The sequence below is a fragment of the Perca fluviatilis genome, chromosome 12 (assembly GCF_010015445.1).
Source record: "Perca fluviatilis chromosome 12, GENO_Pfluv_1.0, whole genome shotgun sequence".
Lineage (NCBI taxonomy): Eukaryota > Metazoa > Chordata > Actinopteri > Perciformes > Percidae > Perca > Perca fluviatilis.
The window spans coordinates 32,574,313-32,580,312 of record NC_053123.1 but is presented as its reverse complement, the minus strand read 5'-3'; positions in this window follow the sequence as shown (position 1 = coordinate 32,580,312).

The following is a 6,000-nucleotide window of genomic DNA, read 5'->3' as shown; positions in this document are numbered from 1 at the left end:
CAGATAGCGTCTTTCTCGTGTGGATATGACATCCCTCCAGGTACAGGATACTGCTGAAGACATTCGGTCCATATGTCTGTATATTTTGAGTGGCAGGACTCCCAGTCCACGCCCTGTTGTGCCACCTCCTCGTCTGTCCAGACTAAATTGTCAGCGTTCATGTTTTGGTTTCGTGCTACTAGGGAGAGGGGAGGGAGAGAGGAGGAGGAGAGGGAGAGAAGTAGAAGGAAGGTTCTACGCAGGCGTGAGGACTTGGTGGTGTTGTGTGGCAGCGCTTCACACTACCACCTAGCCGCCTGGTGTGCATACTACATCAAATTTCACACACTTTAGCGTCACCATATGCACACAGATTTCCCGCACAAAATGCTTGTTAAACGCGGAATAAAAAGTGATAACGCAACGCCACTTTTGTGTTTTCTCTTCAGATTGTTTCCGTCTAAACATAGCCCTAGATGGGTTTTGAATTAATGTAGTTGCCAATGTAGACATCTGCCTTCATATCTAACCCTAACTGACGCGGTTTTAAACAGTCGCAGTTTGGTTAGGTACAGTGCCTTGCGAAAGTATTCGGCCCCCTTGAACTTTTCGCCCTTTTGCCACATTTCAGGCCTCAAACATAAAGATATAAAACTGTAATTTTTTGTGAAGAATCAACAACAAGTGGGACACAATCATGAAGTGGAACGGAATTTATTGGATATTTCAAACCTTTTAAACAAATAAAAAACTGAAATATAGGGCGTGCAAAATTATTCAGCCCCCTTAAGTTAATACTTTGTAGCGCCACCTTTTGCTGCGATTACAGCTGTAAGTGGGCGCGGGGTATGTCTCTATCAGTTTTGCACATCGAGGACTGACATTTTTGCCCATTCCTCCTTGCAAAACAGCTCAAGCTCAGTGAGGTTGGATGGAGAGCGTTTGTGAACAGCAGTTTTCAGTTCTTTCCACAGATTCTCGATTGGATTCAGGTCTGGACTTTGACTTGGCCATTCTAACACCTGGATATGTTTATTTGTGAACCATTCCATTGTAGATTTTGCTTTATGTTTTGGATCATTGTCTTGTTGGAAGACAAATCTTCGCCCAGTCTCAGGTCTTTTGCAGACTCCGCCAAGGTTTTCTTCCAGAATGGTCCTGTATTTGGCTCCATCCATCTTCCCATCAATTTTAACCATCTTCCCTGTCCCTGCTGAAGAAAAGCAGGCCCAAACCATGATGCTGCCACCACCATGTTTGACAGTGGGGATGGTGTGTTCAGGGGTGATGAGCCTGTGTTGCTTTTCGCCAAACATAAAGCGTTTTGCATTGTTGCCAAAAGATTAGATTTTGGTTTCATCTGACCACAGCAGCCCTTCTTCTTCATGTTTGGTGTGTCTCCCAGGTGTCGTTTTGCAGCAAACTTTAAACGACACTTTTATGGATATCTTTAAGAAATGGCTTTCTTCTTGCCACTCTTCCACAAAGGCCAGATTTGTGCGTTGCAGTTGTTGTCGTCTATGGACAGAGTCTACCACCTCAGCTGTAGATCTCTGCAGTTCATCCAGAGTGATCATGGGCCTCTTGCGCTGCATCTCTGATCAGTCTTCTCATTGTATGAGCTGAAAGTTTAGAGGGGACGGCGGTCTTCGCAGATTTGTAGTGGTCTGATACTCCTTCCATTTCAATATTATCGCTTGCACAGTGCTCCTTGGGATGTTTAAAGCTTGGGAAATCTTTTTGTATCCAAATCCGGCTTTAAACTTCTCCACAACAGTATCTCGGACCTGCCTGGTGTGTTCCTTGTTCTTCATGATGCTCTCTGCGCTTTAAACGGACCTCTGAGACTATCACAGAGCAGGTGCATTTATACGGAGACTTGATTACACACAGCTGGATTCTATTTATCATTAGTCATTTAGGTCAACATTGGATCATTCAGAGATCCTCACTGAACTTCTGGAGAGAGTTTGCTGCACTGAAAGTAAAGGGGCTGAATAATTTTGCACGCCCACTTTTTCAGTTTTTTATTTGTTAAAAAAGTTTGAAATAGCCAATGAATTTCGTTCCACTTCATAACTGGGACCCACTTGTTGTTAATTCTTCACAAAAAATTACAGTTTTATATCTTTATGTTTGAGGCCTGAAATGTGGCAAAAGGTCGAAACGTTCAAGGGGGCCGAATACTTTCGCAAGGCACTGTAAATGCACAAAAACTACTTAGATATGTTGAGAAAAGGATCTTGGTTTGTGTTAGATCAGTACATTTGTACATTCTGTTTACACGTGATGTAGAAGGGGACATAGTTCTGTAAGGTAAAAAAATAAACAAATCACAGTTTAATTTCAAATGGGACACTAATCCCAGTCTGTGTGGCTGGTGGCCAAAAAAAGTTAACTTCAGGCGCTCTTTACAATCATATGGTATTCAAAATAATAAGTGCATTAAAACAAAGTCTTCAGCAAGTTGGCAAATGAGGCAACGTTTGTGTGTATGCTTTGGTGTCTTAATTAGCAGAGCTAAAACTGAAGTGCCAGAATTCATCTCCCAATAGATCAGTGTTTGATGGGCTAAATGACCATTTACTTTGTTGTGTATAGTGGGCATCGTCAGACACACAAACAGTTCCCAACAGGTCCCGTGAGATTTGATTTGTCTCTCTATGAACAATGTTTGCAGCCCATTAGTGGCTCCTAAAGGCGGTGTGCTGAACCCCTCTGGACAGGAAGTTTGTTCACACCTGCATGGGTTAGTCACATGATGACATCTCGACCAATGAGGTGTCACTGCCAGCAGAGGTGTGAAGACAAACAAGCATCAGCATGAACTCATCAACATATGATGTAATCATTACTGAACAGGACTGTTTTTTCAGTTGATATTGTGTCTGAGAATGCAATAATTTAATCAAGTGGAATTTCTTTTAACATAAAAAGGGATTCAATTAGCATGTGTAATGTGAGAGGGGTTGCTGCCAGTCACAAATCTACAGAGAATTATCCCCCGACTGTGCAGCTCCTCTCAGCTCTACAGAGAGTTTTTAACTCACTGGTATGTTGGTTTTAAGGCCCAAACCTTTACTGTTTCTGTTCACTCTCACAGCTCTAATAATAATAATAATAATAATAATAATAATAATAATAATAATAATAATAATAATAATAATGATAATAATAATTCCATACATATATATAGTGCTTTATCATAGACACTCAAAGCTCTTCGGGGGGGACCACACTACCACCACCAATATGCCTTACGATGCCAGACACTCACCTCTCATCATAAAACCCACTGTACCAAAGAGTTTGGTGTAGCTCAGCAGCAGTGGTGGAGGAAGTACTGAATCTCAGTACTTAAGTAAAAGTACAAATAACCAGAGACATATTTACTTTAGTAAAAGTAGAAGTACAATGATGACAACCCTACTTAAATAAATGTAAAAAGTACCTGATTTTAAATGTTTAACTATTAAAAGTAAAAGTACTTGCATAACGATTTATTCTCTTAATGTCAATGTTCTAATAATTTAAAAAAAAGCAGTATGGGCCATGGCATTTTAATTTAGTTTAAGGTTAATGTAATTGTGCTTACCATTTGTGGCCCAGTTTACATTCTGACTCACAATTCTGGTTATCTATCAGGGTGATCTGCATGAAGCTCAATTTTGGATTATGTCCCACGGGACAGTGAATGCTGCACAAATTTATTTAGCGAGAACTCACTGGCTTGGACAACAAGTACGTTGCTTCACAGCTGAGGAGGACCAGGAGTGTTTTTAAACTAAATATACGGGTTGTATATTTGACCATATGACCAAGCAGAGAATCAGGATCAGCAGCAGTTAACGGGAACAGCGGTAGTACCGGGAGCGGTACGCACCTGGCCAATAAATACTATTGAAGGGCGGGTCTTGGCGGCGCCATAGTGGGATTGGTAATATCTCGAGCAGCACCAGGAGCTGGACGGCCGCTGCTGAAGGCTTCCCTGCGGACTGCAAACGTGTGACGGTCAGGAAGAAGTTTTGGCAGGGGGAAAAACTGATCAGAAAATGTAACGGAACGTAGTAGAAATGTAGTGGAGTAGAAAGTATAGATAATTACTGCAAAATGTAATGAAGTAAAAGTCAAAAGTATTCACTCTTGATTGTACTTAAGTAAAGTACAGATACGTGAAAAATTTACTGAAGTACAGTAATGAAGTATTTGTACTTAGTTACATTCCACCACTGCTCCCGAGGTCCAAAAAGTGCCTCTGAACACACCGAAGCGACGGTGACCTGAGCGTACGTTCTGCGTGTGCGCGAGACGTAATACAAAAAATTAAAACCGGAAATGACGAACACGTCACGTGGGTCTGGGTTCTCCAGCTGACCGATAATAGCGGCTTGTTCGAAATACGATCTCGTATTCTACGAAAATAGTTCACTGAAACGTGTTTCTGAAAACATTTTAAGCGAGAAATAGGCTGTATAATAGTTGCTGAATCTGTCTTCATTTCAGATCGACAAAGGTCAGTTTCAAAGATTTTCGTCCGATTTTGAGAGGTGTTTGTCACTCATCCCGCTCGCCATTTCCGGGTTTGCACTCGACCAATCAGATTGGTCATTGAGTCCAACTGCCTGCCCTCTGATCCTGCAAGTCAGATCAGCCAAAATGAAGGCCGGGTTGGTGAGTCAGGGCCTTAAAACTCTACTGAACCAAAGACCTTGGTGTAGCTCAGCGGCAAATAGAGACTGGCTGGTGAATAAAGGGTTAAGAGGGTTAGGGTTAGGGGTGAGGTGCTGCCGGAGTGCACCAAAATGTACGGACTGGGCCATAGCAATTGAGCAAACATTACATAAGGGCACAAAGTATAAGAGTGCCAATTTCTGTGTAAGAAAACAGGTTTGGGTGGTGGACAGGTCAAACAAAAACCAGACTTTCACCCAGGAGACCAGGGATTGTGTCCTCTTTGAAAATAAAGGTAGTGGGTAGTATTTTCTTGCCAACGATAGGGCGTCAATTAATGAAATGCTCCTCTGGGTCGTATAAGAGGGTAGGGATAAACAACTTATATTGTCATTGGTTTAGAAGACTTTTACTGGTTCTGCATCTTTTGGCCAAGTGAATGCTTTCAGTGTTATTTTGTAGTATTAACAACAAGACTACGCCAGCGAAATTCATTCAGACTGCAAAGGAGAGGACAGATGGGAGGTGGGAAGGCCCGAGCAATGCTGACTGCTAGCAAGCCGAGAATCAGAATAGTTAGAAGTCAGCAGGGAATCAAGCAGAGGGCTGAGAATACAGCTATTAGAAGGTAATGTATGAAGTCGAAGCTAACTCTAACAGCTGTAGGGCAGCTAACATAAACTTTAACTGTCTCCATGAAGCTCCCAGCTAACGTTAAGCTCTTATAACTTGTGACGCAGTTAGGAAACAAGAACTAGCTAGCTAACTAATGGTAACATTAGCATTTTGGCTCGGTTTATGTCAATTTTAAAGTCATGTTAAAAGTATTTCCCATCCTTCTTCCGATTTCCCGTCACAGCCTGTTGAATGACAATAGATTACCACCACCTGCTGGTATTTATTGGTAGTTATTTCATTTGCTTGATGCGCATAACATACATGGTACTTGGCCGTCGGCTGTAGTCTCTGTGGTATGTCCGAGTGCTAATTTTGGGCCAAGACAAAGACGAGGTGGGCCGACGCCACAGTCGGCCTTCGTTGCCACCAGTTCCTGGCTGTCAGCTCGGTGTTACAGGGCCTTTTGTTTTGCAAGTCTTGTTACCCAATCATTTATTCCAGTTCCCTGCCCACTCCAGCTGTGCCTTAATTCCTTGTGTATTTAACCTGTCATGTTCTTGGAGTTCTTATATCACTTTGTTTGTCATTGTGCTCTTGGCCCCTCATGTTCATCCTGTAATAGTTTTCCAGTGTGTATTCCTTGGAGTAATAAATAGTAAGACCTTTTGTTTCTCTATCCCGGCTGTTGCTGTCTCTGCATTTTGGGTCTGAACCTGCACAACCCTGACAGGA